We start from the raw sequence: 15130 nt of genomic DNA on the forward strand, positions 1-15130 counted from the left end.
GCTGGGCAATTCCACACTTTTGCACACAGGTTCTAGGCCGCAAGAATCCAGCTTTCGAAAGGGGATAAGACTGCTTTTGTTCGCGGATGCTAGCGGTCACCTTGCGATTTCCCAGAACGAACGTGGGCCACAGATTCGCTCCCCTCTGAATGCGCAAGCACCCTGTTTGTCTGGGGAACATACTGGTTTCCTCCCCAGGTGTGCCTGCAGTGAGTAGAAGCTGGGCATATTTAGGGATTCAGAAACAACTCCGAGGCCACGAGTATCCAGATTTCCAAAGGGGGAAACGCTGGTTTTCTAAGCAGGGCCACCTAACCTAGTTAACACCCAACCTAAGTACTTGCAGAATTGGAACGGCCAAGGGAGACCATCGCGACACACTGGGCCCTTGGCTAAACAAGTTTTATTGCACAGGCTTCTACGTGTGGCAAGATCCTTAACCGAGTGAAGGCCTGAGGAAAACCGAGTTGGCACTGCATATTCCAAGGGCCTGCCATTGGAAAGTGAGGAATTGTGCTCTTTGCTCAGGTTGGATCTCACCTCGACTTCCTGCTTGAGGTAGAGGGCGGGGAGGTTTGAGTTCCCAGAAGGAACGTGGAGGAGAAGGTTTCTCTCGGTGTAAGTCACTATTCCTAACTGAGTCCAAGTGGCCCAGCACATGAGACCGTGTAGGACTGTGTTCCAGTGCTCTTTGCAAGCTATGGCAACCTAGGTTTCGAAGGAAGAGAACAGTGTGTCGCGTTGGACTCTGCAGGCCAAGAAGTGTTCCGAAGGGCCTACACGGCTGTCTGTTGCTCAGCAGGCAGAGAGGAGACTTGGCGTACTCAGTGTAGTTGCACGGGACACAGTGCGGACGCGAGAGCCCATTGCGTCCTGAAAGGCATCCTCGAGTTGCATGTATGCAGCACAACGACGAACACTTCATGGAAACTGCTGTATGCCCAACATGCCCGTTGGCAAAAGGGGAACTTACGGGGAGCCTAGTGGTCACCTTGCGGTTTCCCCGAAAGAACGAGGGTGGCAGGATTAGCTCCCCACAAGGATTGCAAGCACCCAGTTCCTCTGTGGAAATTAGTGTTTGCCTCCCAAGGCGTTGCTGCACTGAATAGACGCTGGGCCTTTCCAGGGTTTTGAACACAGCTCTGTTGCCGCAAGGATGCAGCTTTCCAAACGGGAAGAGACTGCTTTTCTACGCAGGGCCTCCTATGCTAGTTAACAGGCAACATAAGTACCTGCAGTCTTTGAGGTGCGAAGGCAGACACACGCGACACACAGGGCCCTTTGCTGAATCAATTTTAATGAGCAGGTGTCTAAGTGTCGCAAGTTCCCTAACCAATAGAAGGCCTGAGGAAGGCCTTTTTGGCACTGCCTCTTCCAGAGGCCTACCAGTGTAATGTGGTGAATTGTGGTCTTTGACCAGGTTGGATGTCACATCCAATTCCTGCATGATGTAGAGGGCCGGCAGCTATGAGTTCCCAGAAGGAACGCTGGGCAGAGGGTGTCTCTCATGGCACGTCACTCTTCTGCACTGAGTCAAAGTTGCCCAGCCCATTAGACCGGCTGGGAATATATTCCCGAGGTATTTGTAAGCTGTGTCAACCTGGTTCTCCAAGGAAGGGAGCAGTGTGTCGCCCTGGATTCTGCATGCCAAGAAGTGTTCCGAAGGGCCTACAAGGCTGTCTGTTGATCAGCATGCAGAGAGGACACTTGGGGTACTCAGTGTATTTACACGGGCAACGGTGCGGATGCCAGAGCCCTAGGAGACCTGAAAGGTCTACTCGTGTTCCATTGAAGCTGAACCACGACCAAGACCTCATGGAAACTGCTGCACGCAGAGCTTGCCAGGGGGAAAAATTGGTCCTTACGATGAGACTAGTGGTCGTCTTGTGGTTTCCCAGAACGAACGAGGGCTGTGGGATTAGCTCCCCCTAAGAATTGAAAGCACCTGATTTCTCTGGGCAAAATACTCGTTTCCCTCGCAAGCGTGCCTGCAGTGAATAGGAGCTGGGCAATTCCACACTTTTGCACACAGGTTCTAGGCCGCAAGAATCCAGCTTTCGAAAGGGGATAAGACTGCTTTTGTTCGCGGATGCTAGCGGTCACCTTGCGATTTCCCAGAACGAACGTGGGCCACAGATTCGCTCCCCTCTGAATGCGCAAGCACCCTGTTTGTCTGGGGAACATACTGGTTTCCTCCCCAGGTGTGCCTGCAGTGAGTAGAAGCTGGGCATATTTAGGGATTCAGAAACAACTCCGAGGCCACGAGTATCCAGATTTCCAAAGGGGGAAACGCTGGTTTTCTAAGCAGGGCCACCTAACCTAGTTAACACCCAACCTAAGTACTTGCAGAATTGGAACGGCCAAGGGAGACCATCGCGACACACTGGGCCCTTGGCTAAACAAGTTTTATTGCACAGGCTTCTACGTGTGGCAAGATCCTTAACCGAGTGAAGGCCTGAGGAAAACCGAGTTGGCACTGCATATTCCAAGGGCCTGCCATTGGAAAGTGAGGAATTGTGCTCTTTGCTCAGGTTGGATCTCACCTCGACTTCCTGCTTGAGGTAGAGGGCGGGGAGGTTTGAGTTCCCAGAAGGAACGTGGAGGAGAAGGTTTCTCTCGGTGTAAGTCACTATTCCTAACTGAGTCCAAGTGGCCCAGCACATGAGACCGTGTAGGACTGTGTTCCAGTGCTCTTTGCAAGCTATGGCAACCTAGGTTTCGAAGGAAGAGAACAGTGTGTCGCGTTGGACTCTGCAGGCCAAGAAGTGTTCCGAAGGGCCTACACGGCTGTCTGTTGCTCAGCAGGCAGAGAGGAGACTTGGCGTACTCAGTGTAGTTGCACGGGACACAGTGCGGACGCGAGAGCCCATTGCGTCCTGAAAGGCATCCTCGAGTTGCATGTATGCAGCACAACGACGAACACTTCATGGAAACTGCTGTATGCCCAACATGCCCGTTGGCAAAAGGGGAACTTACGGGGAGCCTAGTGGGCACCTTGCGGTTTCCCCGAAAGAACGAGGGTGGCAGGATTAGCTCCCCACAAGGATTGCAAGCACCCAGTTCCTCTGTGGAAATTAGTGTTTTCCTCCCAAGGCGTTGCTGCACTGAATAGACGCTGGGCCTTTTCAGGGTTTTGAACACAGCTCTGTTGCCGCAAGGATGCAGCTTTCCAAACGGGAAGAGACTGCTTTTCTACGCAGGGCCTCCTATGCTAGTTAACAGGCAACATAAGTACCTGCAGTCTTTGAGGTGCGAAGGCAGACACACGCGACACACAGGGCCCTTTGCTGAATCAATTTTAATGAGCAGGTGTCTAAGTGTCGCAAGTTCCCTAACCAATAGAAGGCCTGAGGAAGGCCTTTTTGGCACTGCCTCTTCCAGAGGCCTACCAGTGTAATGTGGTGAATTGTGGTCTTTGACCAGGTTGGATGTCACATCCAATTCCTGCATGATGTAGAGGGCCGGCAGCTATGAGTTCCCAGAAGGAACGCTGGGCAGAGGGTGTCTCTCATGGCACGTCACTCTTCTGCACTGAGTCAAAGTTGCCCAGCCCATTAGACCGGCTGGGAATATATTCCCGAGGTATTTGTAAGCTGTGTCAACCTGGTTCTCCAAGGAAGGGAGCAGTGTGTCGCCCTGGATTCTGCATGCCAAGAAGTGTTCCGAAGGGCCTACAAGGCTGTCTGTTGATCAGCATGCAGAGAGGACACTTGGGGTACTCAGTGTATTTACACGGGCAACGGTGCGGATGCCAGAGCCCTAGGAGACCTGAAAGGTCTACTCGTGTTCCATTGAAGCTGAACCACGACCAAGACCTCATGGAAACTGCTGCACGCAGAGCTTGCCAGGGGGAAAGATTGGTCCTTACGATGAGACTAGTGGTCGTCTTGTGGTTTCCCAGAACGAACGAGGGCTGTGGGATTAGCTCCCCCTAAGAATTGAAAGCACCTGATTTCTCTGGGCAAAATACTCGTTTCCCTCGCAAGCGTGCCTGCAGTGAATAGGAGCTGGGCAATTCCACACTTTTGCACACAGGTTCTAGGCCGCAAGAATCCAGCTTTCGAAAGGGGATAAGACTGCTTTTGTTCGCGGATGCTAGCGGTCACCTTGCGATTTCCCAGAACGAACGTGGGCCACAGATTCGCTCCCCTCTGAATGCGCAAGCACCCTGTTTGTCTGGGGAACATACTGGTTTCCTCCCCAGGTGTGCCTGCAGTGAGTAGAAGCTGGGCATATTTAGGGATTCAGAAACAACTCCGAGGCCACGAGTATCCAGATTTCCAAAGGGGGAAACGCTGGTTTTCTAAGCAGGGCCACCTAACCTAGTTAACACCCAACCTAAGTACTTGCAGAATTGGAACGGCCAAGGGAGACCATCGCGACACACTGGGCCCTTGGCTAAACAAGTTTTATTGCACAGGCTTCTACGTGTGGCAAGATCCTTAACCGAGTGAAGGCCTGAGGAAAACCGAGTTGGCACTGCATATTCCAAGGGCCTGCCATTGGAAAGTGAGGAATTGTGCTCTTTGCTCAGGTTGGATCTCACCTCGACTTCCTGCTTGAGGTAGAGGGCGGGGAGGTATGAGTTCCCAGAAGGAACGTGGAGGAGAAGGTTTCTCTCGGTGTAAGTCACTATTCCTAACTGAGTCCAAGTGGCCCAGCACATGAGACCGTGTAGGACTGTGTTCCAGTGCTCTTTGCAAGCTATGGCAACCTAGGTTTCGAAGGAAGAGAACAGTGTGTCGCGTTGGACTCTGCAGGCCAAGAAGTGTTCCGAAGGGCCTACACGGCTGTCTGTTGCTCAGCAGGCAGAGAGGAGACTTGGCGTACTCAGTGTAGTTGCACGGGACACAGTGCGGACGCGAGAGCCCATTGCGTCCTGAAAGGCATCCTCGAGTTGCATGTATGCAGCACAACGACGAACACTTCATGGAAACTGCTGTATGCCCAACATGCCCGTTGGCAAAAGGGGAACTTACGGGGAGCCTAGTGGTCACCTTGCGGTTTCCCCGAAAGAACGAGGGTGGCAGGATTAGCTCCCCACAAGGATTGCAAGCACCCAGTTCCTCTGTGGAAATTAGTGTTTTCCTCCCAAGGCGTTGCTGCACTGAATAGACGCTGGGCCTTTCCAGGGTTTTGAACACAGCTCTGTTGCCGCAAGGATGCAGCTTTCCAAACGGGAAGAGACTGCTTTTCTACGCAGGGCCTCCTATGCTAGTTAACAGGCAACATAAGTACCTGCAGTCTTTGAGGTGCGAAGGCAGACACACGCGACACACAGGGCCCTTTGCTGAATCAATTTTAATGAGCAGGTGTCTAAGTGTCGCAAGTTCCCTAACCAATAGAAGGCCTGAGGAAGGCCTTTTTGGCACTGCCTCTTCCAGAGGCCTACCAGTGTAATGTGGTGAATTGTGGTCTTTGACCAGGTTGGATGTCACATCCAATTCCTGCATGATGTAGAGGGCCGGCAGCTATGAGTTCCCAGAAGGAACGCTGGGCAGAGGGTGTCTCTCATGGCACGTCACTCTTCTGCACTGAGTCAAAGTTGCCCAGCCCATTAGACCGGCTGGGAATATATTCCCGAGGTATTTGTAAGCGGTGTCAACCTGGTTCTCCAAGGAAGGGAGCAGTGTGTCGCCCTGGATTCTGCATGCCAAGAAGTGTTCCGAAGGGCCTACAAGGCTGTCTGTTGATCAGCATGCAGAGAGGACACTTGGGGTACTCAGTGTATTTACACGGGCAACGGTGCGGATGCCAGAGCCCTAGGAGACCTGAAAGGTCTACTCGTGTTCCATTGAAGCTGAACCACGACAAAGACCTCATGGAAACTGCTGCACGCAGAGCTTGCCAGGGGGAAAGATTGGTCCTTACGATGAGACTAGTGGTCGTCTTGTGGTTTCCCAGAACGAACGAGGGCTGTGGGATTAGCTCCCCCTAAGAATTGAAAGCACCTGATTTCTCTGGGCAAAATACTCGTTTCCCTCGCAAGCGTGCCTGCAGTGAATAGGAGCTGGGCAATTCCACACTTTTGCACACAGGTTCTAGGCCGCAAGAATCCAGCTTTCGAAAGGGGATAAGACTGCTTTTGTTCGCGGATGCTAGCGGTCACCTTGCGATTTCCCAGAACGAACGTGGGCCACAGATTCGCTCCCCTCTGAATGCGCAAGCACCCTGTTTGTCTGGGGAACATACTGGTTTCCTCCCCAGGTGTGCCTGCAGTGAGTAGAAGCTGGGCATATTTAGGGATTCAGAAACAACTCCGAGGCCACGAGTATCCAGATTTCCAAAGGGGGAAACGCTGGTTTTCTAAGCAGGGCCACCTAACCTAGTTAACACCCAACCTAAGTACTTGCAGAATTGGAACGGCCAAGGGAGACCATCGCGACACACTGGGCCCTTGGCTAAACAAGTTTTATTGCACAGGCTTCTACGTGTGGCAAGATCCTTAACCGAGTGAAGGCCTGAGGAAAACCGAGTTGGCACTGCATATTCCAAGGGCCTGCCATTGGAAAGTGAGGAATTGTGCTCTTTGCTCAGGTTGGATCTCACCTCGACTTCCTGCTTGAGGTAGAGGGCGGGGAGGTTTGAGTTCCCAGAAGGAACGTGGAGGAGAAGGTTTCTCTCGGTGTAAGTCACTATTCCTAACTGAGTCCAAGTGGCCCAGCACATGAGACCGTGTAGGACTGTGTTCCAGTGCTCTTTGCAAGCTATGGCAACCTAGGTTTCGAAGGAAGAGAACAGTGTGTCGCGTTGGACTCTGCAGGCCAAGAAGTGTTCCGAAGGGCCTACACGGCTGTCTGTTGCTCAGCAGGCAGAGAGGAGACTTGGCGTACTCAGTGTAGTTGCACGGGACACAGTGCGGACGCGAGAGCCCATTGCGTCCTGAAAGGCATCCTCGAGTTGCATGTATGCAGCACAACGACGAACACTTCATGGAAACTGCTGTATGCCCAACATGCCCGTTGGCAAAAGGGGAACTTACGGGGAGCCTAGTGGTCACCTTGCGGTTTCCCCGAAAGAACGAGGGTGGCAGGATTAGCTCCCCACAAGGATTGCAAGCACCCAGTTCCTCTGTGGAAATTAGTGTTTTCCTCCCAAGGCGTTGCTGCACTGAATAGACGCTGGGCCTTTTCAGGGTTTTGAACACAGCTCTGCTGCCGCAAGGATGCAGCTTTCCAAACGGGAAGAGACTGCTTTTCTACGCAGGGCCTCCTATGCTAGTTAACAGGCAACATAAGTACCTGCAGTCTTTGAGGTGCGAAGGCAGACACACGCGACACACAGGGCCCTTTGCTGAATCAATTTTAATGAGCAGGTGTCTAAGTGTCGCAAGTTCCCTAACCAATAGAAGGCCTGAGGAAGGCCTTTTTGGCACTGCCTCTTCCAGAGGCCTACCAGTGTAATGTGGTGAATTGTGGTCTTTGACCAGGTTGGATGTCACATCCAATTCCTGCATGATGTAGAGGGCCGGCAGCTATGAGTTCCCAGAAGGAACGCTGGGCAGAGGGTGTCTCTCATGGCACGTCACTCTTCTGCACTGAGTCAAAGTTGCCCAGCCCATTAGACCGGCTGGGAATATATTCCCGAGGTATTTGTAAGCGGTGTCAACCTGGTTCTCCAAGGAAGGGAGCAGTGTGTCGCCCTGGATTCTGCATGCCAAGAAGTGTTCCGAAGGGCCTACAAGGCTGTCTGTTGATCAGCATGCAGAGAGGACACTTGGGGTACTCAGTGTATTTACACGGGCAACGGTGCGGATGCCAGAGCCCTAGGAGACCTGAAAGGTCTACTCGTGTTCCATTGAAGCTGAACCACGACCAAGACCTCATGGAAACTGCTGCACGCAGAGCTTGCCAGGGGGAAAGATTGGTCCTTACGATGAGACTAGTGGTCGTCTTGTGGTTTCCCAGAACGAACGAGGGCTGTGGGATTAGCTCCCCCTAAGAATTGAAAGCACCTGATTTCTCTGGGCAAAATACTCGTTTCCCTCGCAAGCGTGCCGGCAGTGAATAGGAGCTGGGCAATTCCACACTTTTGCACACAGGTTCTAGGCCGCAAGAATCCAGCTTTCGAAAGGGGATAAGACTGCTTTTGTTCGCGGATGCTAGCGGTCACCTTGCGATTTCCCAGAACGAACGTGGGCCACAGATTCGCTCCCCTCTGAATGCGCAAGCACCCTGTTTGTCTGGGGAACATACTGGTTTCCTCCCCAGGTGTGCCTGCAGTGAGTAGAAGCTGGGCATATTTAGGGATTCAGAAACAACTCCGAGGCCACGAGTATCCAGATTTCCAAAGGGGGAAACGCTGGTTTTCTAAGCAGGGCCACCTAACCTAGTTAACACCCAACCTAAGTACTTGCAGAATTGGAACGGCCAAGGGAGACCATCGCGACACACTGGGCCCTTGGCTAAACAAGTTTTATTGCACAGGCTTCTACGTGTGGCAAGATCCTTAACCGAGTGAAGGCCTGAGGAAAACCGAGTTGGCACTGCATATTCCAAGGGCCTGCCATTGGAAAGTGAGGAATTGTGCTCTTTGCTCAGGTTGGATCTCACCTCGACTTCCTGCTTGAGGTAGAGGGCGGGGAGGTTTGAGTTCCCAGAAGGAACGTGGAGGAGAAGGTTTCTCTCGGTGTAAGTCACTATTCCTAACTGAGTCCAAGTGGCCCAGCACATGAGACCGTGTAGGACTGTGTTCCAGTGCTCTTTGCAAGCTATGGCAACCTAGGTTTCGAAGGAAGAGAACAGTGTGTCGCGTTGGACTCTGCAGGCCAAGAAGTGTTCCGAAGGGCCTACACGGCTGTCTGTTGCTCAGCAGGCAGAGAGGAGACTTGGCGTACTCAGTGTAGTTGCACGGGACACAGTGCGGACGCGAGAGCCCATTGCGTCCTGAAAGGCATCCTCGAGTTGCATGTATGCAGCACAACGACGAACACTTCATGGAAACTGCTGTATGCCCAACATGCCCGTTGGCAAAAGGGGAACTTACGGGGAGCCTAGTGGTCACCTTGCGGTTTCCCCGAAAGAACGAGGGTGGCAGGATTAGCTCCCCACAAGGATTGCAAGCACCCAGTTCCTCTGTGGAAATTAGTGTTTTCCTCCCAAGGCGTTGCTGCACTGAATAGACGCTGGGCCTTTTCAGGGTTTTGAACACAGCTCTGCTGCCGCAAGGATGCAGCTTTCCAAACGGGAAGAGACTGCTTTTCTACGCAGGGCCTCCTATGCTAGTTAACAGGCAACATAAGTACCTGCAGTCTTTGAGGTGCGAAGGCAGACACACGCGACACACAGGGCCCTTTGCTGAATCAATTTTAATGAGCAGGTGTCTAAGTGTCGCAAGTTCCCTAACCAATAGAAGGCCTGAGGAAGGCCTTTTTGGCACTGCCTCTTCCAGAGGCCTACCAGTGTAATGTGGTGAATTGTGGTCTTTGACCAGGTTGGATGTCACATCCAATTCCTGCATGATGTAGAGGGCCGGCAGCTATGAGTTCCCAGAAGGAACGCTGGGCAGAGGGTGTCTCTCATGGCACGTCACTCTTCTGCACTGAGTCAAAGTTGCCCAGCCCATTAGACCGGCTGGGAATATATTCCCGAGGTATTTGTAAGCTGTGTCAACCTGGTTCTCCAAGGAAGGGAGCAGTGTGTCGCCCTGGATTCTGCATGCCAAGAAGTGTTCCGAAGGGCCTACAAGGCTGTCTGTTGATCAGCATGCAGAGAGGACACTTGGGGTACTCAGTGTATTTACACGGGCAACGGTGCGGATGCCAGAGCCCTAGGAGACCTGAAAGGTCTACTCGTGTTCCATTGAAGCTGAACCACGACAAAGACCTCATGGAAACTGCTGCACGCAGAGCTTGCCAGGGGGAAAAATTGGTCCTTACGATGAGACTAGTGGTCGTCTTGTGGTTTCCCAGAACGAACGAGGGCTGTGGGATTAGCTCCCCCTAAGAATTGAAAGCACCTGATTTCTCTGGGCAAAATACTCGTTTCCCTCGCAAGCGTGCCTGCAGTGAATAGGAGCTGGGCAATTCCACACTTTTGCACACAGGTTCTAGGCCGCAAGAATCCAGCTTTCGAAAGGGGATAAGACTGCTTTTGTTCGCGGATGCTAGCGGTCACCTTGCGATTTCCCAGAACGAACGTGGGCCACAGATTCGCTCCCCTCTGAATGCGCAAGCACCCTGTTTGTCTGGGGAACATACTGGTTTCCTCCCCAGGTGTGCCTGCAGTGAGTAGAAGCTGGGCATATTTAGGGATTCAGAAACAACTCCGAGGCCACGAGTATCCAGATTTCCAAAGGGGGAAACGCTGGTTTTCTAAGCAGGGCCACCTAACCTAGTTAACACCCAACCTAAGTACTTGCAGAATTGGAACGGCCAAGGGAGACCATCGCGACACACTGGGCCCTTGGCTAAACAAGTTTTATTGCACAGGCTTCTACGTGTGGCAAGATCCTTAACCGAGTGAAGGCCTGAGGAAAACCGAGTTGGCACTGCATATTCCAAGGGCCTGCCATTGGAAAGTGAGGAATTGTGCTCTTTGCTCAGGTTGGATCTCACCTCGACTTCCTGCTTGAGGTAGAGGGCGGGGAGGTATGAGTTCCCAGAAGGAACGTGGAGGAGAAGGTTTCTCTCGGTGTAAGTCACTATTCCTAACTGAGTCCAAGTGGCCCAGCACATGAGACCGTGTAGGACTGTGTTCCAGTGCTCTTTGCAAGCTATGGCAACCTAGGTTTCGAAGGAAGAGAACAGTGTGTCGCGTTGGACTCTGCAGGCCAAGAAGTGTTCCGAAGGGCCTACACGGCTGTCTGTTGCTCAGCAGGCAGAGAGGAGACTTGGCGTACTCAGTGTAGTTGCACGGGACACAGTGCGGACGCGAGAGCCCATTGCGTCCTGAAAGGCATCCTCGAGTTGCATGTATGCAGCACAACGACGAACACTTCATGGAAACTGCTGTATGCCCAACATGCCCGTTGGCAAAAGGGGAACTTACGGGGAGCCTAGTGGTCACCTTGCGGTTTCCCCGAAAGAACGAGGGTGGCAGGATTAGCTCCCCACAAGGATTGCAAGCACCCAGTTCCTCTGTGGAAATTAGTGTTTTCCTCCCAAGGCGTTGCTGCACTGAATAGACGCTGGGCCTTTTCAGGGTTTTGAACACAGCTCTGCTGCCGCAAGGATGCAGCTTTCCAAACGGGAAGAGACTGCTTTTCTACGCAGGGCCTCCTATGCTAGTTAACAGGCAACATAAGTACCTGCAGTCTTTGAGGTGCGAAGGCAGACACACGCGACACACAGGGCCCTTTGCTGAATCAATTTTAATGAGCAGGTGTCTAAGTGTCGCAAGTTCCCTAACCAATAGAAGGCCTGAGGAAGGCCTTTTTGGCACTGCCTCTTCCAGAGGCCTACCAGTGTAATGTGGTGAATTGTGGTCTTTGACCAGGTTGGATGTCACATCCAATTCCTGCATGATGTAGAGGGCCGGCAGCTATGAGTTCCCAGAAGGAACGCTGGGCAGAGGGTGTCTCTCATGGCACGTCACTCTTCTGCACTGAGTCAAAGTTGCCCAGCCCATTAGACCGGCTGGGAATATATTCCCGAGGTATTTGTAAGCGGTGTCAACCTGGTTCTCCAAGGAAGGGAGCAGTGTGTCGCCCTGGATTCTGCATGCCAAGAAGTGTTCCGAAGGGCCTACAAGGCTGTCTGTTGATCAGCATGCAGAGAGGACACTTGGGGTACTCAGTGTATTTACACGGGCAACGGTGAGGATGCCAGAGCCCTAGGAGACCTGAAAGGTCTACTCGTGTTCCATTGAAGCTGAACCACGACAAAGACCTCATGGAAACTGCTGCACGCAGAGCTTGCCAGGGGGAAAGATTGGTCCTTACGATGAGACTAGTGGTCGTCTTGTGGTTTCCCAGAACGAACGAGCGCTGTGGGATTAGCTCCCCCTAAGAATTGAAAGCACCTGATTTCTCTGGGCAAAATACTCGTTTCCCTCGCAAGCGTGCCTGCAGTGAATAGGAGCTGGGCAATTCCACACTTTTGCACACAGGTTCTAGGCCGCAAGAATCCAGCTTTCGAAAGGGGATAAGACTGCTTTTGTTCGCGGATGCTAGCGGTCACCTTGCGATTTCCCAGAACGAACGTGGGCCACAGATTCGCTCCCCTCTGAATGCGCAAGCACCCTGTTTGTCTGGGGAACATACTGGTTTCCTCCCCAGGTGTGCCTGCAGTGAGTAGAAGCTGGGCATATTTAGGGATTCAGAAACAACTCCGAGGCCACGAGTATCCAGATTTCCAAAGGGGGAAACGCTGGTTTTCTAAGCAGGGCCCCCTAACCTAGTTAACACCCAACCTAAGTACTTGCAGAATTGGAACGGCCAAGGGAGACCATCGCGACACACTGGGCCCTTGGCTAAACAAGTTTTATTGCACAGGCTTCTACGTGTGGCAAGATCCTTAACCGAGTGAAGGCCTGAGGAAAACCGAGTTGGCACTGCATATTCCAAGGGCCTGCCATTGGAAAGTGAGGAATTGTGCTCTTTGCTCAGGTTGGATCTCACCTCGACTTCCTGCTTGAGGTAGAGGGCGGGGAGGTTTGAGTTCCCAGAAGGAACGTGGAGGAGAAGGTTTCTCTCGGTGTAAGTCACTATTCCTAACTGAGTCCAAGTGGCCCAGCACATGAGACCGTGTAGGACTGTGATCCAGTGCTCTTTGCAAGCTATGGCAACCTAGGTTTCGAAGGAAGAGAACAGTGTGTCGCGTTGGACTCTGCAGGCCAAGAAGTGTTCCGAAGGGCCTACACGGCTGTCTGTTGCTCAGCAGGCAGAGAGGAGACTTGGCGTACTCAGTGTAGTTGCACGGGACACAGTGCGGACGCGAGAGCCCATTGCGTCCTGAAAGGCATCCTCGAGTTGCATGTATGCAGCACAACGACGAACACTTCATGGAAACTGCTGTATGCCCAACATGCCCGTTGGCAAAAGGGGAACTTACGGGGAGCCTAGTGGTCACCTTGCGGTTTCCCCGAAAGAACGAGGGTGGCAGGATTAGCTCCCCACAAGGATTGCAAGCACCCAGTTCCTCTGTGGAAATTAGTGTTTTCCTCCCAAGGCGTTGCTGCACTGAATAGACGCTGGGCCTTTTCAGGGTTTTGAACACAGCTCTGCTGCCGCAAGGATGCAGCTTTCCAAACGGGAAGAGACTGCTTTTCTACGCAGGGCCTCCTATGCTAGTTAACAGGCAACATAAGTACCTGCAGTCTTTGAGGTGCGAAGGCAGACACACGCGACACACAGGGCCCTTTGCTGAATCAATTTTAATGAGCAGGTGTCTAAGTGTCGCAAGTTCCCTAACCAATAGAAGGCCTGAGGAAGGCCTTTTTGGCACTGCCTCTTCCAGAGGCCTACCAGTGTAATGTGGTGAATTGTGGTCTTTGACCAGGTTGGATGTCACATCCAATTCCTGCATGATGTAGAGGGCCGGCAGCTATGAGTTCCCAGAAGGAACGCTGGGCAGAGGGTGTCTCTCATGGCACGTCACTCTTCTGCACTGAGTCAAAGTTGCCCAGCCCATTAGACCGGCTGGGAATATATTCCCGAGGTATTTGTAAGCGGTGTCAACCTGGTTCTCCAAGGAAGGGAGCAGTGTGTCGCCCTGGATTCTGCATGCCAAGAAGTGTTCCGAAGGGCCTACAAGGCTGTCTGTTGATCAGCATGCAGAGAGGACACTTGGGGTACTCAGTGTATTTACACGGGCAACGGTGAGGATGCCAGAGCCCTAGGAGACCTGAAAGGTCTACTCGTGTTCCATTGAAGCTGAACCACGACCAAGACCTCATGGAAACTGCTGCACGCAGAGCTTGCCAGGGTGAAAAATTGGTCCTTACGATGAGACTAGTGGTCGTCTTGTGGTTTCCCAGAACGAACGAGGGCTGTGGGATTAGCTCCCCCTAAGAATTGAAAGCACCTGATTTCTCTGGGCAAAATACTCGTTTCCCTCGCAAGCGTGCCTGCAGTGAATAGGAGCTGGGCAATTCCACACTTTTGCACACAGGTTCTAGGCCGCAAGAATCCAGCTTTCGAAAGGGGATAAGACTGCTTTTGTTCGCGGATGCTAGCGGTCACCTTGCGATTTCCCAGAACGAACGTGGGCCACAGATTCGCTCCCCTCTGAATGCGCAAGCACCCTGTTTGTCTGGGGAACATACTGGTTTCCTCCCCAGGTGTGCCTGCAGTGAGTAGAAGCTGGGCATATTTAGGGATTCAGAAACAACTCCGAGGCCACGAGTATCCAGATTTCCAAAGGGGGAAACGATGGTTTTCTAAGCAGGGCCACCTAACCTAGTTAACACCCAACCTAAGTACTTGCAGAATTGGAACGGCCAAGGGAGACCATCGCGACACACTGGGCCCTTGGCTAAACAAGTTTTATTGCACAGGCTTCTACGTGTGGCAAGATCCTTAACCGAGTGAAGGCCTGAGGAAAACCGAGTTGGCACTGCATATTCCAAGGGCCTGCCATTGGAAAGTGAGGAATTGTGCTCTTTGCTCAGGTTGGATCTCACCTCGACTTCCTACTTGAGGTAGAGGGCGGGGAGGTTTGAGTTTCCAGAAGGAAGGCGGAGGAGAAGGTTTCTCTCGGTGTAAGTCACTATTCCTAACTGAGTCCAAGTGGCCCAGCACATGAGACCGTGTAGGACTGTGATCCAGTGCTCTTTGCAAGCTATGGCAACCTAGGTTTCGAAGGAAGAGAACAGTGTGTCGCGTTGGACTCTGCAGGCCAAGAAGTGTTCCGAAGGGCCTACACGGCTGTCTGTTGCTCAGCAGGCAGAGAGGAGACTTGGCGTACTCAGTGTAGTTGCACGGGACACAGTGCGGACGCGAGAGCCCATTGCGTCCTGAAAGGCATCCTCGAGTTGCATGTATGCAGCACAACGACGAACACTTCATGGAAACTGCTGTATGCCCAACATGCCCGTTGGCAAAAGGGGAACTTACGGGGAGCCTAGTGGTCACCTTGCGGTTTCCCCAAAAGAACGAGGGTGGCAGGATTAGCTCCCCACAAGGATTGCAAGCACCCAGTTCCTCTGTGGAAATTAGTGTTTTCCTCCCAAGGCGTTGCTGCACTGAATAG

Source organism: Balaenoptera ricei, chromosome 7, assembly GCF_028023285.1.
Source record: "Balaenoptera ricei isolate mBalRic1 chromosome 7, mBalRic1.hap2, whole genome shotgun sequence".
NCBI classification, from domain to species: domain Eukaryota; kingdom Metazoa; phylum Chordata; class Mammalia; order Artiodactyla; family Balaenopteridae; genus Balaenoptera; species Balaenoptera ricei.